General features: G+C 52.1%; 1 long non-coding RNA gene across 1 annotated transcript in view; it reads left to right on the top strand.

Moving 5' to 3' along the window:
* Window positions 1–507: 507 nt before the first annotated feature.
* LOC146835301 (uncharacterized) overlaps window positions 508–20,945 on the top strand; it is a 109,170-nt gene continuing 88,732 nt past the window's right edge. Inside the window, exon 1 of the long non-coding RNA XR_014960409.1 lies at window positions 508–719. This is a non-coding gene — a long non-coding RNA (uncharacterized LOC146835301). The remainder of the gene's footprint in view (window positions 720–20,945) is intronic.

Genomic DNA, 20,945 nt, shown 5'->3' with positions numbered 1-20,945 from the left:
GGCTGAGCGCAGAGTGATGGGAAAAGAGCAGCGGCCTGGAGCAGGCTTCATAACTACTGCCCGGACCACACCGGTGCACAGCCCCTACGTCAGCCCTGCTCAGGTGCTGATGCTCGCATATACCTCACACTCATTGCTGAAGGGGCTGCCTGCTGAGCCCAGCCCTGCGGCGTTCAGCATCATTGTCGTTTTTTCACACTGGATTCGATCTCACTGAAAGCAGTGTAGATTGTGCTAAGCTGAGTTTTTCCACCGCAGTCTTTCATTTTACTTCTAGTTTGATTCTATTTTAAGAGTGGCAGTGCGTCCTGCACTCTGCTCGCTGTGCAGTCTCGGAGTCTGCAGCTGTGGCTGCTAAGTGTTTAATGTAACATTTTTCACCACTGGGAGCGGCAGGGCATATTTGCAACATTCCTAACTTCCGTGACTCAGAGTCAGGAGGTCAAGAAGACCAGTTTTGTTGTAGCACACACGTCCTACAGAGTTAAATTTTCGTCGGCATGGCAGGCTCGCACTGCAGTTAATTTACATTAATACAAATGTTGCTCCAGCACCGGAGGGAGCCGACTCACCGCACCGGGAAGCTGGCAGTTGAGTTAACAGCCCGGGGCAGGCCTTGCGCTGGAGGTGTTCGTGTTCAGCACATAAGGCGCACCAGTCTCTCCACGCAGCTGCTCAACATTAGAAGTCGGAGTCGTTAAGGCCACAGCAAGGGCAAAGTAAGTGCAGCCTGGAGTGTGAACTCTCTCTTACTCTGATCAGTGGTCGAAGTGGGCGGGCCAGGGTCGGCAGGGCACGGCGTGCCCCTACTTCTCTCATTTAATACAGTCCGTTCCCCTACTTTATTATTTTAGATATGCACGGCAGAAATATCCCGGCCGTTCGTGGCTGTTCAAGGACGGGCGGGCACAGAGGGAAAAGGGCTGTTGTTTCCTTCTTGTCCAGAGAAGTCGAGGACAGTGTCCACTTCTCCTGCTCCAGCGCTCGCAGCCGCCCCCTCTCTTTCTCTTATTCTCTACCTGTTTGTCGTGCTCCAGGTCACTTGTTGAAAACCGTGACTTTTGTTTCCTCTGCTTTCCTTCAATCGTTCCCCTGCGAAATGGATCCAAAAAAAGAGGAAACACTTTTGCTGCAAATGTCTTTTTCTGATATTTTTCTATGCAGCCTCGGGAGGAGAGAAAACAAGGTTTAACATTTGAACAATAAATACATAACCAAAGAAAGCAAGAGAGAGTGTTCGCCAATTGGCCTGATTGATTTCATTCCCCCCCAAACACATTTACGGCACTTTACAGCGTTTGCCAATGAATCGCTACTTTTCTTTTCTTATCTTTCTTTAAACAGTATTTTTCCCCAAGTGGGGAAGAGCGCCATTCATGGAGGTACTGCAGTACATAGTACCTGCTTGATGAGTGGATTGGAAAACGTTTAATGTGATCCTTATCAGTTGTTTTCCCTATTTTAGTTCATAAAATGTGCACGCCGCTCTGTGTCCAGGGATGGGGTCTTTTTAAACCATACTGCCTATGTTTTGTAAGGATATCAACAATGGACGTTAAAACGTGTCCCTTCCAAGCCCTTTAGTCATGTGCTTAATTTTTCAGGCAAAAACGCTCATTGATTTCTGAATAACGAGTGTAAAAGTGTTAAGTTGTATTACCTATGAGTGTTTGCTTTTTCCAGAATGTTGTTACTTTTTTCAGCCAGCGTATTACTCTTGTCAAGTGTATATTTTGAATTGAATCTCATCTAGGTGTTTATAGAGGGGCACAATTTGGTAGTAGTTAAAGGCAGTGCGACTTTCTCTAAGTGGGGCAGTATGGTGCCCAGTGGGGGAGAGGATGTGTCACTTCTTTGGCCAGAGATGCCGAATTTGGGACTGGAGAACCAGGTAGTCTCCTGGCCTTGTATCTCTTCACTGCCCTTGTCAGTGTTTACCTTCCTTGGCTAACCAGCCTGCGACCACACGTGACTGGTGAAAGGACAGGGCTGTTTTCCGATCTACTGGTCTATACCTCCTGAACCTCCATGTAACTCTATTTAGCCTGAGGGTTTAAAACAGGCTGCAGCGGTCTTGGTGCTTTTGAGTTAATTCCTTGTGTCTGAGATGGAAGGCATGTTGGATGTGAGTGAAGTTAGCTGTGCAGAGCTGGTACAGTGCTATGTGGCCCAGCTTCCCTGGATGGCAAGGAGGTGCCATCACAGTAGGGCCTTCAGGGCAGTGAAAACTGGCTCCCTATGAGGGGGCCTTGAGGTTTGATGTGGATGGAGTAGAATGACTAGTTCTACTGTCCCATCTGAGGTCTGCACAAGGATCCTACCTTCAGGAAAATGCCAGGGTAGTTCCTGTTTTAACCCTCAACCCCCCATCCCCTCTGAGGGCGCCCATGCTCATGGGGTTGAGTAGGACCCGGTTGAGCCCTCTGCTTACAGCTGCAAATTGTTGCTGGCTTGAGTGAGCTGCCAGGACCTTTCTATGCTCTAGAGTTGTAAAGCTAGGGTATTTAAATGTAGGGTGCCTGGAACCTTAGTGCCAGTGCTTAATTTGAGCCGGTTGTTTCCAGTGCTCACCACTGCAGTTAATCACCAACACCGGCACTTTTCCTGAGCACCAGTCAATTCTGAAGTCGGTAGCTCTGGCCAATGTGCCACATCCTCTCCCCACTTTCCTGGTTAGCAGTTGAATCTGTTTTTAGCGGCACTAACGGGAGAAATGAGCTGGAGCAAGCTGCCTCCTAATGAGAGCCCCTGTCTTATGGAGTTAAGTTGTTTACAAATTAACCACTGATTACATCTGACTTTTAGCAGTGCCAGTTGAGGATGTGGGAGGAGCTAATAGAGTGGGTGGAGCCAGTGGAGGAAATGGGTGGAGCCGAAGAAAAGTAGGTGTGGCCTCCCAAAAACATTTGAGCACCTGCACTTCATATTTTACAAATTAAGCACTGCCCTTAATCATTAATTTGTAACAAATGGTGATATGCATTCTGGGAATTGTAGTTTGTATTTTGTCCCATTGTAATTATGGTCTCGGTTTCCTTGAGGGACTTACTGAAGGAGGCATACATGACAGCTATTAAAGGGGCGGCAATGATAAGCAATCAATGTTACAACTGTAAAGTGAAAAAGTTAAGATTAGTTATAGCTAAAACATGGCATAGCAAAAGCTTTGCTACATCATTTTTCTAGTACAGAGCTCAACTAAGGGTATGTTCCATAAGAATGATGGGGCTTATTTATGAGACCTTGCGACACTTTTGTGCTGCCGGTGCTTCACTTTTTGTGACAAACCAGCTGCGTGTGTGTCACTTTGTAAACACCTGAGCTACATTATACCTGCGTCAAGTTAAATGTATGCAGGGTGGGCGTTCCCCCGCATCAAAACCTCGTAGAAGTGGCGCATTGAAAACTATAATATTTCAGTGTGCCACTTTTTGGATGCCATTGTGTGGAAACGTTACTCCTGCCTCATGGCAGGCGTAAGGATGACGCAGGCCATTTCACATGGCTTGCCCCATGCGAAAGGACACATTCCTGGAGTTGCGTCTGGTTTCAGACACACCCCAGCAATGCACCACTTTTGCGCACAACAGATACGCCCTTGCGACATGATGCGCCATACTGTAGGAACGGCGCATCCAGGGTGTGGCAAGGAGGGCGCACTGAGAGGTGCCCCATCGCTGCTTTGTCGCAGCAATGCAACACTTCTCATAATAAGGCCCTAAGTGTGACAAAGCAGCGATGCAACACTTCTCAGTGCGTCGTCCTTGTGACACCATGGATGCGCCATATTTACAGTACAGCACATCACCCTATAATTCAAGGCCCTCTATGGGCTGAGCCTTAAAATGTGCCAAACAAGTTTTGCTTTGCTGTTCAAATACACCTCTGTACAACGAGGTGACCCCTTCCCAGCCGCTCATGAAAGGTTAGGGGGAACAGAAGCTCAGTCGAGGGGCGTTGTGAATTTCTTACGAGGGGGTGGAGTCCCTAGTAACAAAAGAATCAAGGCAAGTGAATGAATAGAAAGGAGAAAAACAATGCTGTATTCCTCTGTGAAGCAGCTTTTGATCCTGCCCCGCTACACTCTGGAGGGTGTGGAGGCTTCCACCGAGTTGCGCTTGCAATTTTTAAAGAGAGGTGAAACGAGGCATTCTTGCCCTACGTTTAAACAGGGAAGCGGTAAAACTATGGTGTCTGCAACTTGCTGCCTTCTAGAACAGTATGGGAACGCATACTCACCTTAGCATTGAAGTCCCGGCACTGGCTCTGCCCTCTGTCGATGAAAGGAGGTACTGCAGATTGGAGATCACAGGGTCTTCTTGATGCAGTTATCTTTACTGGTCCACGAGACTGCTTTGGGTTCACCTAGCCCTTAATTGCTCTTCTGGGGCTTGCTGCGTCCCTCTAAGGGTTGGAGCTCTGAAGGCGGTGGCTCTTTCCTCTTTGCCTTCGGAGATCTGGGCCTTCCGGTCAACTTGCGGATTTCGCTGTGTACGGAGGCACCGGTACCCTAATCAAAGGGCTTCGCAGTCTGCTCCTTCTGGCTACTTTCTTAAGAGCCCCTGGGTAGGTCCAAGCCACAAATGGGCTCGCAGAAAGGACCTCGGGTCCAGGATGTATGTGAGATCCCGTCTGGCTCACGGCCAGAGTCTCCTTTGTAGAAAGCCACCCGGGCTCTTCCCTACAATGTATCCCACTACACGCATCCATACACCCCTCGGGGTGGGCTAGACCCGAGGGGATAAATAAACAGCAGGAGACCGCTCGGGTCTTCCGGCCAACATAGTAATCGTGGTGTGGCGTACCTTTATATGTGCGCTGTTGAGGCCTGCTTTCCACGTGGTCCCGCCGTGCTACATTGGCGATGAGGCCGGTCGCACCCCACGCGTGCACCGCCTCCTACTTGGCGTCCAGCTGTGAGCTTGCGGAGCCCACCCGCGTCGCTCCGCTCCTGCCTGCAGAGGAAGTTCTGCCCTGGGCATTCGTGTGTTGCTGTCGGTGGCTGAGGCCTGCGTTGCCCATCCCTGCTGTGGCTGCCACAGAGAACCACGTGGACCAGTTCCAGGCCCACCGCCGCTCTGTCCTGCACCCGCGTCTCCCCAGTGCCGCGGGAGCGTGTTCAGCTGGCGGCGCACGCGGCAGCCGGAGTCCTCTGCCATGAGTGCCTGACTCGGGAGAGTCTTCCACGTGGTGGTGGATCGCGGTACTGCAGGCGCCCCCCCTGCCTGCAGGACGTCTTTCTCCAGTCTTCAGCCCACCTCTGTTAACCAGCGCCCAGGCCAGCTGAAAGGCCCGTACCTCTGCGCTGCCTCTGCCATGTGGCGAGTCTCAGGCCCCAACTCTCGCTGGTGCCTGGTATGCTGCCTGCACCTGCCTAAGAGAGCTAATAAAGAAAAGGGGAAAGATAGGAATAATACAATTAAAGAAGGCTCATCCAACGATAGAGGGAAAGGCACACTGGGAACACATCAAGGCCCACCAGCACTCACACAGGGTTTGGCACCTGGTCTGTCTCATACAAGCGCGCCAGGAGGATGCCATTCACCTCAGCCCGCGCCTGGGAGTAAAGCCGCCACATCTGCGCCATCAAGGCCCCCAGACCAGCCAGCCATGCGTGGACATGCGCTGGTGTGCACGCTCACCCACAGATTCCTAGCGCCAGAGCTGCGACTCCGCACCTGCACAAAGACGCGCGGACACCATGAGCAACCCTGCTCCAACTGGCGCTGCCAGCCAGCAAGCCGGGGGAAGCAATCCGGACAGGGGTGCCAATGCACCACCCCCAGGGCACAGTCACATGGCCGTCGCACCACTGCCACCCTTCAGCGAAGCCTCAGACCCCACCACCGCAGCGCCACGATAGAAAGCGTGGGTCGGTAGGCTCAACCATTACTTCAAAGGCAACAGGGAGACCGATGGCACCGTGAAGAGGTCGCTACTCATCTACTATGGAGGCTCAGAAATCTATGACCTCTTTGAAACGCTCCCCAACACAGGTAATGACAACGATTACGAAGCAGCGGTCGCCGGGCTCAACAGGCACTTTGACCCCCAACTTAACCCGAACTTCGAGAGGTTCAAGTTCAGACGAGTGTCGCAGTCGGACACGGAGTTAGTTGACATGTTTTACGTGCGGCTGCGCCAGTTGGCCAGCACAAGCACCTTCCCGGATCATAGGGAAGAGATACGAGGCCAAATCATCCTGGGATGCCGTTACAAACTCCTGTGGAAGCTGATCCTTCGTCAGCCCGGGATCTCGCTGGCCGAGATCCTCGTCTTGGCCCGGTCACACGAACTGTCAGATGTTTGGGCTGAAGAAATGGAAGCCACTCTACACACGCCCATCGCACCACCACATGCGTCCAGGCACGTGCCCATCAAGGAAGAGTGGGTCGAGGCAATTCACCGGCGCCCCAACACAATTCGCCAAATACAGAGGACGCAGGCTGGAGGGCAATGTGATTACTGTGGTGAGGATCACTCAGCGACGGCCGTCTGCAGAGCGAGAGGGAAGACTTGCACCAGCTGCTGCAAGATCATCCATTTCGCCATGGTGTGCCGCAGCGGTTGGTCCAGACAGGCCCCTTCGAGGCCGCGGGCATATCGCAACGCCTTTGCCAGGTCTCCATTGATGACCCGCCGTTGACAAGTGAGATCCAGCAGGCAGAATGCTACCTTGCTCTCGAGGATGAAGACAACGAAGTGTTCGTCATGCCGTATGTCAGCAGGACAGACAATCGCCGAAGGCCACCACCAATGTGCCCCGTCTCCGCGGAAGGGATGACCGTCCAAGCCCTCATCGACACAGGTTCCTCTGTCAATGTGATGGACTCGGAGCAGTATGACCGTCTGTTGCCACGGCCCCTGCTCACGCCATTAAAGGCTCGGATTTACACATACAGAGGGACAGATCAACTCCCCCCTCCGTGGAGTCATGCAAGCCAAAGTTGTCAGCGAGAAGTATACCACGGAGACTAGTTTCCACATCATGGAAGGAAGGGTACGCTGCTCAGCTGCCATACCGCTGAAGACCTGGGGCTAGTCTTCTTTGCCCACCAGATCCACGACTCCCACGTCAAAGCCATTCTGAGGGAGTTTCCAACACAGTTTACGGGAGTTGGAAAAGTCAAGGGGAAAAGATTCAAACTCCACATCGACCCCACAGTGAGGCCAGTCGCCCTAAGGCATCGGAGAGTGACGTTCAATCTACGCCTGCAGGTGGAGGAAGAGCTGAAGAAGCTTGAAGAACTCGACGTGATTGATTAAGACTCTGGCCCCACCCCGTAGGTGTCCCGCTGGTCGTGGCTCCCAAACCCATGCAGCCCGGAGCCATCCGGCTCTGTGTGGACATGAGGTTACCCAACACGGCAGTTAAGAGAGAAAGTCACATCACGCCCACCATGGACGACATAGTGGCTGACCTGAACTGGGCCAAGTGGTTCTCAAAATTGGGTTTAAACGCGGGATACCACCAGTTAGAGCTTGAACGTGAGAGTAGATAGATCACTAGATTCTCGATGCACGTGAGCCTCCGGAGGTGCAAGAGACTACGTTTTGGGGTGTCTTCGGCAGCCGAAGTCTTCCAAAACGCCATCAGGGAAGCTCTGTCAGTGCTGCAAGGCGTGATTAACCTCAGTGACGACATCCTGGTGTTCTCAGACACCCTAAAAGATCACCACACTCACCTCTGGGCCACCCTCAAGAGAGTGGAAGACTGCGGGCTGACCCTTCACAAGTCAAAGTGTGCGTTCTACCAAGAATCCATCGACTTCTTTAAGTACACCTTCACCAGAGAAGGACTACAAGTGGGCCCCAAGAAGGCTGCAGCCATCCGAGCAGCCAGCACCCCGAAGAACCCCACGGAAGTGAGAAGCTTCCTTGGCATGGCCACATACTGTGGAAGATTCATTCTGAACCTCGCTGCCCTGTCAGAACCGCTCCGTACTCTCACACGCAGTGATCACAAGTGGAAGTGGACTGTGGCTGTCAACACTGCATTCAAAAACATCAAGGCAGCGCTACTGGACAAGATGGTAATGGCTTACTTCCATCTGGGGCGGCGTATGGAGCTGATCGTCGATGCGAGCCCTGTTGGCCTCGGAGCGGTCCTTCTTCAGGAACACAGCCCAGAAGCCTGGAAGCCGGAAGCCTATGCCAGTAAATCCCTCACAGACACCGAAACTAGGTATGCCCAGATCGAGAGGAGGCCCTGGCGTTAAAATGGACGTGTCAGCATTTTCACCTATATCCGTGCGGCCAAGAATTCCAAGTTGTCACCGACCACAAACCCCTACTCCCACTCTTTGCAGGGTCATCCAGGCTGGCACCCCCGCGGACAGAGTGATGGGCGGTGCAGTTGCAGACCTACAACTTGAAGGTAGTCTTTCGTTCTGGGGCCCACAACCCAGCGGCTTACCTATCATGCCACCCAGAATCCATGTCGCCTCCAGAATCATCCGCGGGTGCATCCCAATCTGAGGCCTTCGTGAAGATGACCTCGCAGGGAGCGTGCCCCACGGCCATGACACTTGAAGATGAGACACAATCCCGAGTGAAAACCACGCTGTCGAACAACAGCTTGGCACACTTCATGGACGGGACACGAGCTCTCAGGGCAGAAGTCGGCAATGCTCGGCAACAGATCTGGCAAGTGCGCCACAAACTTAGTGTAGGTGAGCAGGCAGTCATCCTGAGAGGACATGTGACAGTGATTCCAGAAAGGCTGCAGAGACCGATACTTCTGCTGGCGCATGTTGGACACCAGGGGATGGCCAAGACAAAAGCCAGGCTGAGGTGCAAAGTCTGGTTTCCGGCAATGGATTCCATAGTGGAAGAAATGGTGAGATAGTGCCATGCCTGCACCATCACAGGGGGAGATCCGGCGCTGGCTCCAGTGAGACCCCATGGACCAAAGTCAGCTTTGACTACAGAAGTTTCCCCGATGAACGCACCATGCTGGTAATGGTTGACTCCTTCTCTAAGTTCCCTGTTGTGGAGGTGGTGGCGTCGACGGCGTTCACACACGTCAAGAGAGTTTTGGAGAAGACGTTCGCACTGATGGGTCTGCCCAAGGAGATCAGATCAGACAATGGGCCCCCGTTCCGCGGCCGGGAATTTCAAGAATACCTACAAAGTAAAGCGATTCATCACCGGAAGATCACCCCGTTGTGGCCTCAAGCAAATGGGGAGGTAGAGCGCCTGATGCGAACGCTCAACCGAGCACTGTGCATTTCCGTAGACCAAGGAGAAGATGCAGAAGCGGCACTGGACCAATTCCTCGGCGCCTATCGACAGACACCCCATAGCACCACCAAATGCACCCCGTCTCACCTACTTTTCAAGTGGCCCTCGCGGGATAGCATCCCATCAGACCCAATCTGGGAGCCCCCGGAACAGGACAACGAAGCAGTTCAGGCAAGAAGGGCAATGACCAACCTAAAGGCCAGTGAGGCCCGCCGGGCACAAGAGCCACAGCTAAAAGTAGGGGATCGAGTAGTAGTCAAGGACACACATCCAGGCTGGAAGTTCAGGACACCCTATGGGCCGAAGGGTGGACAGTGGTCGGCATTCAAGGGACCATGGTCACTGCTCGATGTGGGCAACAGTCCATCACATGATCTGTGATCAAGGTCCTAGCCAAGAAGAGTCTGAATCTCCCGAGAACACCTCAAGTTTCTCCCCACCTGGTTCACCGGGGATGATGGGTCCCTCGCAGGGGAGCTCGCAAGTGGCGATCGACGACGCTGTTCCCGAGGCTGGTAGCCTCTGTCAGGACGAAGTGACTGGTGAACTCCCAAACACTCCATCGGGTGCAGCGGATAATTCCAGCTCCCAGAGCCAGAAGTATGATCTCCGGCCAAACCCTGCACCAAGTCAAAGACTGAAAGACTTTGTGTGCACCTCTCCCTGAATCCGAAGGATCTGATGGTCAAGTACTAAAAGAAAGGAGGAATGTAGAGAGCCACCCAGGCTCCTCCCTACAATGTATCCCACTACACGCATCCATACACCCCTCGGGGCGGGCTCGACCCGAGGGGATAAATAAATGGCAGTAGACCACTCGGGGTCTTCCGACCAACATAGTAAACGTGGTGTGGTGTACCTTTATTTGAGCGCTGTCACAGCCTGCTTTCCACATGGCCATGCCAAGCTACATCCTTGACATAGTCAGCTCCCCCTCCCTTTTCGGGGCACCAAGTGGTGGAAAACGGGTCCTGATAAAGGGGTCCCAAATCCAATGCAGCTATGTGCAGGAACTACGATGCTCTTTACCCTGATTCCCTTTCCCTTTGGCGCAGCCTTGCTCTGGTGAAGCTAGAGGTCGAAGGCCCAGCTTTAGGGTCTCATTACCAAGGGGCTGAGCTGGACAATCCGCCCTCCCACTCCCCGACAGGCAGCCTGGCACCGGACAAGCCAGGGTGACGCATGCCCAGCGACTTGAAGGTACTGGGTTTCTAGCCTGACCTATTGGAAGACTTCAGTGGAGGATAAACCTGCACTTGATCTTAGCCGAAAGGCCGAGAAGCGATAAGAAATGATATTCTTTTCCTCTTGTCAGGGCATCGTTTCTGGTTAAGATACATCAATTGTCACCTTCCACAATACCCTATTTATTCGTCAGTCGTTGGTAGCAAACTTGGCAACAAGTGCGCAAGCCATCCCATTGACCTTTTACCTGTGAAGGGAAATGGTCACATTAGTCAAATACATACAGTAAATAACTACATTTACTCCACCTGTCTTCATCAGCCTTCTCCTCTCCCCTGTCGCCAACCGGTTTCTGGGTTTAATAAAAAAGGACAAAATAGGTTAGTGGCTCCTCTAGGCCCCCCCGGTGCAAGGGTGCAAGGGGACCCCTGTGGGTCCTCAATCGTTGTCTTCATCTGATCCATCCAGTGCAGCGTAGTCACGCAGGAGGTTGTGGATCATCTTACTGCACACCAGGGTCGATCTCTCCTTCTTACCTACTACCATGCGGTTTCTGGAAAACAGAAGAACATTTTTAAAATAGCACAGGAGCCTCCAGCAGCCCTGGAGGTCGCCTAGTGCATGTGTCCCTGGGAACAAACCATACATCACAGAGTCCGCGGTGATGCATGAAGTAAGTATCCAGGCCCTAAGCTCCGTGCCTAGGGTCTTCAGCAGGTCCTGTGTGTAAGTGCAGTCCCAGAAGAGATGGTATGTTGTCTAGTCCACGGTGCACCATCTCGGGTAGGATGTGTATCGGTTGAGTCCTCTTGCGTGCATGAAGGCTCTTACAGCAAGTCATCTTTGGATGGTCGTCCATGCAATGTCTTTGTGCTGGTTTGTCAGGCGCTTGGATGCGACGTTTCCCCACACGTTATCCGCTAGGGCAGAGGGGAGGACACCGATCGGTTCGCTGATGTCCTTTGCTCGTATCTGGAGTTGGACAAGCTTCGGGGTCCATATGGCGGGGGGGGCAGCCTCCAGCCCGAACTCCTTCACGAACTTCTCCACTTCCTTGTAGAACCATGGGATCTCCCAGTTGTACAGGACGGCGCTCACCCAATCTGCCCATCTGAGGTGCCCCCAAGTTGGCAACAGGAAGAAGCTTGCTATCAGAAAGCCAACATGCCTCTCATTTTTGGTCCTCAGGGTGCTCCTCACGCAATGGCACACGAAGATTCCCCTCAGGATGCTGGTGATGTCTCCTTTTCCTCCCTTGTCATGGGTCTTGAACATCACCACTCTCTTCACTCTGTCCATCTCCGAGTTCCAGATGAAGTAGAAGATCATTCTCGTGATGTCCTTGGGCGTACGGGACTGCAAAGGCCACACTTGAGCGACGTACTAGAGCACTGGCAGGGTCTCGTTCCACAGGACCAAAGACTTCCCTTCGATCGTCAGCTTCCGGAGGCTCCAGAGTCCCAGCTTCTGACTCGTCTTCGCCAGTCTTTCTTCCTACGTCTTCTCCGCTGCACCATCTCCACCGAACAGGACTCCCAGGATCTTCATGAAATCCTGCTTGATGGGGAATGACAGTGGGTCTCTTGTGGGGGTCCAGCGTCCGAAGAGTAGGGTTTCCCACTTGGCGCTGTTGATCTTTGCTCCTGACGCTTTCCCAAACTTGACACAAGTCCTCTCCAGCTCTTTCACAAATGGTCCGTCCGCGTAGAAGACTGAGACGTCGTCCATGTAGAGGGAGCACTTTACTTCGCCCTGTCCTCTGCTTCCTGGTGCCTTCACTCCTGTGATGCTCTTGTTCTGCCGGATGCGTTCGGCGAGGAGCTCTATCACGCAGATGAACAGAAGGGGGGAGAGCGGGCAGCCCTGCCTCACCCCTGACAGGACGGGCAATGGGTCGGTTCTACTGTCATTTACCAAAACCCGTGCTGGAGATGTTTCTATACATTGTGGTCACCATGTCACAGAAGAAGTCTCCCAGTCCCAGTGCTCTGAGTGTCCGGTCCATTAACTCATGGGAAACACGGTCGAACACCTTTTTCTGGTCCAAGCTGACCACAGCCATCGGGACCTTGAGGCTCGATCGTGTCCTGAACCAGGGCCAGACTGTCCGCAATTTGCCGACCCGTTATCCCACAGGACTGTACAGGGTGGACTATTTTCGCTATCACTTTCTTTAGGCGGTTGGCCATCACCTTCGCGAGAATCTTTTAGTCCACATTGAGGAGAGAGATGGGTCTCCAGTTCTTGAGATCCTCTCTCTCTCCCTTCTGCTTGTACAAGAGTGTTATCATACCCTCTCGCAGGGATTGCGACATACTGCCCTTGCCCACCATTTCCTCGTAGAGGTCCAGTAAGTCTGGCCAGGTCAGGTCCCACAGTTTTGCCTTTCTTGGAGGTTGTGGCAGACAAGTGCAGCTCTTCCAGGGTGAAGGGCGCGTTCAGGCCCTCTCTCTCTTCCAGACCCAGGGGCAGATTTACAATAACTGGCGCATCCCTGCATATCAGCAGGGATGCGCCAGTTATTGTGCGTCACAGCTCCGCCACCATGGATGCGCTGCTTTTACAAGGCGGCGCACCACGGGGCAAAAATTGACAGATGCATGATGCATCTGCTGCTGTAAAGGCGGCGCATTGCTGGAGTTGCGTCACAAGCGCGACGCAGCTCCAGCAAGGCTCGGGGCTGCCCTATCTTTAAAATGCTGCGTCAATTCTTACGCCTGCTTCAAGCAGGTGCAGGGTTTTGATGCAACATGGCCTTAAAAGTAGCTGTGTGAAATCTTGTAGATTTACTCAGCCACTGTTAGGTGGAGTTTCTGCGCCGGATCGTCCCCCCCTGGTGCAGGGCTTTACAACTTGACGCATCTCCCAGATGCGTCACGTTGTAAGCACCCCGCACCATGGCGTTGGCTTTGCGCTGCCGCAGCGTCACAAAAGTGACGCAACGGCGGCGTAAAAGAGGCGCCATGTAAATCTGCCCCCCAGTGTCTTTGAGATGCCCTCCAGGGTACTAACCGCCTGGGCTCTCTTTGACAGCTTTGGTGAGTAGAGGTCACTGTAAAAGTCTGTTACGACTCTCATGACTTCCTCTATCTCACTTTGGAGGATGCCCTCCAAGTCCCAAAGCTCCACCAGCGGTGTGTGGGCTGAGTGAAGTTTCTTAAAGAAGAACGAGTTTCATTTCTCGTCCTTCTCGAAGTTCTCAGTTCTTGTCCGGAAGATGATGTTCTTGGATTCTTCCCTGAAGTGCTCCTTGAGCTCTTTTTGGGTTTCCTCCAAGTCGTCATCCACATCCCATCCCCTGAGCTTGAGTTCGTACAGTTGCTGCAGTTTGCTCTGCAGCTTCCTAAACGTCCTCTTCTTTTCCCGTGCAGCAGCTCTGCTTGCATCCTGGAAGAAGCTCCGGAACCTGTCATTCACCCATTTCAACCACTCGCTGGTGGAGTGAAAGAGATCCTTCATGTCCCTCCACTCTACATACATTCTTCTAAGGTTCACCACTAACTCCTCATTTTCCAGAAAAGAGCAGTACAGCTTCCACGATCCTGGGCCAGCGGGTAACTTCCCTGTAAGTTCCCCCTCGAAACTGACTGCCCTGTGGTCAGAGAAGTGGACGGCGACAATGGAGCTTTGCCAAGGCTTTACTGTTGGGGAGGTGAATAGGAAGTAGATCCATGAACGCACAGATCTATCCGGCCTACTCCAGGAATAATTCCTGGCATACGGTCCCATGCTCCCGATGACATCCTGGAGGGACGCCTCACCTATCATCTCCACCAACAGCCTAGACGTCACACCCAACCCTGCAGAGCCTGACCCTGTGCGTCCGTTCAGCTCTACTATGCAATTGAAATCACCACCCATCAGAATGGTTCTGGAGGTCACAAGTTGCATCCTGAACATCTCGAGTTGCTAAGTTTTTTCTGGGGGGGCATAGATGTTGATGAGCGTAGCGGGCTCACCGGGCCATGAGCGGTCCATGACCAGCACTCTGCAGTTGACCTGCTCGGTGACCTTGTCCATGGTGAAATGCCTCCCCTTGATCAGAATGGCCACTCCAGATGATTTGCAGTCGTTCCCTCCAGACCAGAAAGATGGCCCGTGCGTCCACTGCTGTTCTAGCTCGCTGTATGACTGGGCGTACGGAATCCCGCATTCCTGCAGAAAGTAGATATCTCAGTTCTGGGCGGCCAGGAAGCGCAACGTGCCGACCCGCCTAACCTGATCCTTCACACTTCTGATGTTTTGGGTGAACAATCATACAGCCATTGTCTCCGCACTATCGGTCAGTATCTGGTTCGGAATCTACTGGGGTTGAAGGCCATGGGGTGCTCTACTTGGTGTCCTGAGCCACCCCCTGCTGGTCCTTTTCTCACTCTACTGGGACATCTTCAGCACCTCTATCTCCACTTCTGGGACCCACTGTGCTGACTCGAGGTGGGGCCCATCATGCTTAGGTGACGGTGGAGTTCTTGGATGACTGAGCTGATCTGCTGTAGTTCATCGTCCCTCTCGTCCTCCATCTCCTCGTTGTGGTCGCTTTCCACAATGATGACGTCGTCTTCTTCTTCTTCCTCCGTGCCTGCTTTGTTTAGCTTCTTGATGGCCAGGAAGTCTTCTTTCATCGACATCTTCCTCTTGTTGGCGTTTACCCGCTGGAAGGTTTTGTCGGTGTCTTCCCATCCTCCAATGTCTCCAGCTTGGGTCCGGGTTGTGGTGTTCCGTGCGAGTTTGCCTGCTGGATCCTGGCACTGGAGCGTCTTTGTTCCGTTGCCTCTTCCCTGTCTTTTGTCACCTTTTGATGCAGCGTCTGGGATTGGACTTGGCTCCATGTCTCCTGTCATCCTCTTCACCACTGCTATCCTCGGGTTTCCCCTTCTTCTTTTTCTCTTTCTCCTTCTCCTTTGCCCTAGAAGAGTCTACTACCTCCGTCTCCGTCTCCACTTCCTTGTCCTCTGTTCTCTGTTTCTGGCTTCGGGGCTGCTTCCTTGGGGCTTCCTTTCGTAGGGCTCCTTTTGGTGCTCCATCCTTGGGCCTCCCTTGGGCTGGTGGACCTCCTCGGTCACTGCCGTCCCAGTCAGTGGTGTTGGTTCCTCCGCTGTGGCTCGTCCTTCCTTGGGGTCCTCTTGGTTCTTTGGGCCTGCTCCTGTGTGCAGTGGGCCCTTTGGGTTCTGACCTTTCTTATCCACCTTCCTGGGTGCTGCCGGTGTCTTGGCCGCTTGTGCATTGGCTTCCTTCAGGAGGATGTTCAGTTCGGCGCTGGCTGCTGGGGATACCTTTGGTCTGGTCTGTCTCCGACTTGGGGTTCCTGCAGCGGCCGCTGCGTAAGTCTTCGGCAGGTCAGACTTGGGGCATCGGTAGTAGGTGTGACCCTCTCCTCTGCAGAAGTTGCACTTCTTGATCTTTTTGCATGTGCCTGCTTCGTGTCCGTTTTGCTTGCAGATCCTGCAGAACCTCTTGAGGCAGTCCTTGCCAAAGTGTCCCATGGCCTAACACTTCCTGCAGTTGAGGGGTTGTCCTAGGTATGTGATCCTCCCTTCGTCGGCTCCTAGGTAGAAGCTTGCTGGTGAGTGTTTCATTCCGTCTCTCCCTGCAGGGTCCTTGTGAAGGCTGATGGTTGCTCGCCAGGTCATGTTCCATACTCCGTTGGCATCTCTGACCTTGGTGGGTCCGTTCAGGATGGTGCGGTACCTCTGGAGAAGCAAAGCGATGTCTCTGTCTGGGATGTGGGGGTTGGTCATCTCAGCCGTGACCCTCTTCTCCGTGGTTGCTGGTGCCCACCCTGTCGTCAGGCTGAAGGTGCCGTAGGGTGTCTCCTTCTTCTTCTCTTTGAACAGGTCCCAGTACTTCCTAAAGGTGGCCTGGGTGATGAAGCTAAGGAGGAAAATCATGCCTGACACGGACACCTGGTAGCTCAGCACCTCCGACATACGGACCCTACTGGTTAGAGGACCTTGTTCAAGAACAAGTCCCTGTCCAGTCTGGGCCCTTCGTTGTCCTTCACCTCCCACCGCATGACCTGGGCATGCCGGTGGGAGACGTTGTACCCATTGAAGGGCTTGGTGTGGTCCCTTACCTGGTCCCTGCCTCAGCCTTCCCTCCACTCCCTGGATTGGCAGCCTTGGGGTTTCCAGGTACACCTCCCTTTCTTCTAGTTACCATAAATGTTGCTGGACTAGACACATGGTAATACCTTTTGGAATTACATTTTTCACACAGTCCTTAACATATAATAACAGACAGGCTACCCTGAGAGCCATCATTGATTCGTTCCTATCAGCACACATAGACATCGATCGAACTACAATTCCCAATACTGCTGACATCACATTGTAGTTCTTAATAGCCAATGAACGGGTGCTATGAGCGAATTGTGAGTTTTTGCTCTGTTTTTGCTCTGCTCGCGCTTGACAAATAGTTACAGCCGCTAGGGGTTTATTACTTGTTAGTTACTGTTCAGCTGTGGAGATAGCGTCTCATATATACTTACACATACAGAAGCCCAGTAATATTTCATAAATGCCGGCACCTTAAACTACAGTTCCCATCAAGGATGACGCTAGTCTGTAGTTCTCGGTAGACGCGACGCAGATGCAACGGCGTGTCATCCGTAGGGGCGGGTCTTCAAGCAGCAATTAGATTCAGCTGTGTTGAACAGCCCCTTTTTAAACGCCCGTGCCATGTCCGTCGCTGCCTCCCCTCCAGCTCGTTCCAGCCCCGGGGCAACGACGGACAGGTAAGCGCTGCAGTTTAGGTAGAACTCGAGTCTAAAGTACATGTTGCTCTCGGGTTGTGCTGTAACGTGTTTTGCTAAAACGCGGAGCTCTGTACTACGAGCATCACGAGTCCGCATACACCTTACAGTCAGGGGTTGGTGACTGTTAATAGAGCACGACTGTCTTCTCTTTTTCGATACCTAATTCGTTTAAACTCTGATTGAAGTACAACTGGCGATTCCGAGTAGACGCAGGGTGGGAAGGTCTGCTCGATTGATAAGAATTGATGTAACACGATCCTGGATGCTTAACCAGTATCACATTACAGAATAGGAGATAACTTCTCTTGAACTCAGATTATTTAACTGATTTCTTTTATAATAATCTTAAATACTAAAAAAATTATAAAATACTCAAAATCATAACAAACAGTAAATAAGTGTAAAACTCAATAAAATGTTGTTTTTGTTGTGATTTTTTCACCCTCGATATAGAGCGGGGTCCCTTACACACGAGCATGGTGCCCGGGTAGGTGAGGTACAATCCCAGATTTAGTGGGGTAAGCAATGCTTTCTTGCTTTATTATTGGTGCAAAGTATGATCCTTGCCTTAACTTACAGCATGTTTTTGTTTGATTTGGATGGTTGCACACTGTGCATTAATTGTTTTATTTTCCAGGTGATGACTACACCCTTTGATCTAGAGGATTTAGATTACTGAAGGTTGTATTTTTCCCCTTTCTCAACCTTATATATGTTAGTCACATTTTCACACTTATCAATGTGTCTTTCTGCAGTAGCTGGTGGTTGTGCAACATAGGTCCTGACGAAAGCCTGAGGCAGGTCAACCCTGCCGGCTGAAACATGTTGACCTTAACATAGCAGTTGTTTGTCAACACTGCTATAACCTTGTTACACTCTTTTTAATCAAGGTGTGTAGATTGTCCGGAATATTGAGAATTATCCCTCCTACATAACCTTTTTTAGCCTTCACCAATCTTCTTTTCTGCACTGCACTATATAGGATCTTTTCCTATTTTCTGTACCCTTCACACCTTGTGTGCTGCTGGCCAATTGTTACTATCCAGCGAGAGCAATAGAGCTTCTAACTTGCGAGACAATCCCCATGATCAAGGGATATATCTCTGCCAACAGTTGGATTACCAAATGAGATTAATGATCATGAGAGTTATCTTTCTCTCACTATTTGCTCGAATTGCTGAGCACTATTGATGGTTATCCATGCTCTGCTCATGGTTAGCGTTGGTTTAGTGCACTTTGGCTCCTTCTTGTTGATCATTTTCGTGCTGTTTTGCTACTAGACCCCCATATTCCGTTTTTGTGTTTACACCTCCCTTTGTCCCTGAGGTCTTCTGGGCATCAGCCTTCCCAGGGCTTGTGCTTGATTCTGCAAGTGCAGCCTTACTTGCCGCCTTGCCGCCCACACCAGGGGCGGGGGTTGGGTTTCTGGGCATCCGGTGAAGGGATGCCGTTTGGGGTGATCACTGGGGCTCCAGTGTCCATGCTTTCCGCCATTTGGTGGGTATTGGGGCTTACCGGTAATTTCTGGGGTTACAGCTGGGTTACCGCTTCACCCTGGATCCTCCGCCTGGGTATCTGGGGTGTCTCCCAGCAAACCACAATAGTCTGCAGTGCAAGAAACACGGTTCAGTCACTCCCTGGAGCTAAGGCAGGGTTATAGGTGTTGCCACCTAAGCATGTAACCCCTTGCCAGAGGTCTGGGTGCTGTACAGGCCTTTGAAGGGTGTTAGGAGGTGTTTCAAGCCTCCAGCATTAGTCCACCCAAACGCCAGGAAAAGAGAGTTAGGGGAGCGCAACGTTACGGGTGCTCTAAAGCTGACCACAGGTCCTTGGGGCTCAGTTTTGGGTTCCTAGGGATTAAACAGACACCAGGACTCTGGAGCTCCTCCTCCGACTTAATTGAAAGCACGTCGGACTGTCATGAAAATTTGCATAAAGCAAATTTGTTCACTTCATAAGTCGAAGTCGTAGTTACTGTAAATACAATTTTACTTGCGCAAAAATTGCGCTTTCAAACTGATAAGAACAGATTATGTATTTTTTTTCTACGTGTCAGGGCATAATTTCTGGTTCAGATACATCAATCGTCCCCTTCCACAACACCCTATTTATTCATCAGCATCCCATTGACCTTTTACCTGTGAAGGGAAAAGGTCACGTTAGTCAAAAACATACAGTAAATAACTACATTTACTCCACCTGTCTTCATCCGCCTTCTCCTCTCCCCTGTCGCCAACTGTTTCCTGGGTTAAAGAAAAATGGACACGAACAGGTTAGTGGCCCCTCCAGGGCCCCCCTTCAGGTAAGGGCAGGGGGGACCCTTTTGGGTCTGCTGTCATTGCCCTCGTTGCCTGAGCCTTCCAGCCCCTCCGTGTAAGGGTACAAGGGGACCCCTTTGGGTCCTCAGGTTTCGTCATCGCTGTCATTATCTGATCCGTCCAGTGCTGCATAGCCGCGCAGGAGGCTGTGGCTCATCTTATGGCCCACCAGGGTCGATATCTCCTTTTTCCCTACTACACAGGAGACTCCAGCAGCTCTGGAGGTCACCTCGTGCATGTGTCCCTGGGAACAGTCCATACATCACGGAGTCCGCGGTGATGCAGGTCGTACGTATCCAGGCCCTAAGCTGCGTGGCTAGGGCCTTCAGCAGGTCCTGTGCATACGTGCACTCATAGAAGAGATGATATGTCGTCTCATCCACAGTGCACCCTCTCGGGCATGACTTGTATTGGTTGAGCCGTATTGCGTGCATGAAGGCTCTCACTGGAAGTCCTCCTTGGATGGCCATCCGGGCGATGTCTTTGTGCTGGTTCGTCAGGCGCTTGAATGGGATGTTTCCCCACACGTGGTCCGCTGTGGCTGAGGGGAGGGCGCTGATCGGCTCGCTGATGTCCGTTGCTCGTATCTAGCATTTCACAAGCTTTGGGGGTCAATGTGGCGGGGCTGGCTGCCTTCAACCAGAACTCCTTTATGAACTTCTCCCCTTCTTTGTAGACCCATAGTGTCTCCCAGTTGTACGGGACAGCGCTCACCCACTCTGCCCATCCGAGCCGCCTCCATGTTGGCAACAGGTAGAACAGTGCCATCAGAAACCTCACATGGCTCTCATCTGCGGTCCTCAGGGTGTTCCTCATGCAGTGGTACACGAAGATTCCCCTCAGGATGGTGGCGATGTCTGGCACTCCTTTGCCTCCCTTGTCGTGGGTCTTGAACATCACCGCCCTCTTCACTCTGTCCATCTTCAAGCTCCAGATGAAGTAGCAGATCATTCTCTTGATGGCCTTGGCCTTTCTGGTCTGCACCAGCCACACTTGAACGACATACTAGAGCACTGGCAGGGTCTCGTTCTGCAGGACCAAAGACTTCCCTTCGATCATCAGCTTCCGGAGGCTCCAGAGTCCCAGCTTCTTCCTCGTCTTCTCCAGTCTTACTTCCCACGTCTTCTACGCTGCACCGTGTCTGCCGAACCAGACTCCATGGATCTTCAGGAAGTCCTGTTTGATAGGGAATGGGAGTGGGTCTCGGGTGGGGGTCCAGTGTCCGACGAGTAGGCTTTATGACTTGGCGCTGTTGATCTTTGCTCCTGACACTTTCCCAAACAGCTCTTTCACAGATGATGCGTCCGCACAGAAGACTGAGATGTCGTCCATGTAGAGGGAGCACCTCACTTCGCCCTGACTTCTGCTTCCTGGTGCCTTCACTCCTCTGATGTTCTTGTTTTGCCCGATGCATTCGGCGAGGAGCTCAATCATGCAGATGAACA

This window comes from Triturus cristatus, chromosome 4_2, assembly GCF_964204655.1.
Source record: "Triturus cristatus chromosome 4_2, aTriCri1.1, whole genome shotgun sequence".
In the NCBI taxonomy this organism is placed as follows: Eukaryota; Metazoa; Chordata; class Amphibia; order Caudata; family Salamandridae; genus Triturus; species Triturus cristatus.
This window is presented reverse-complemented; position numbering and strand designations above follow the sequence as displayed.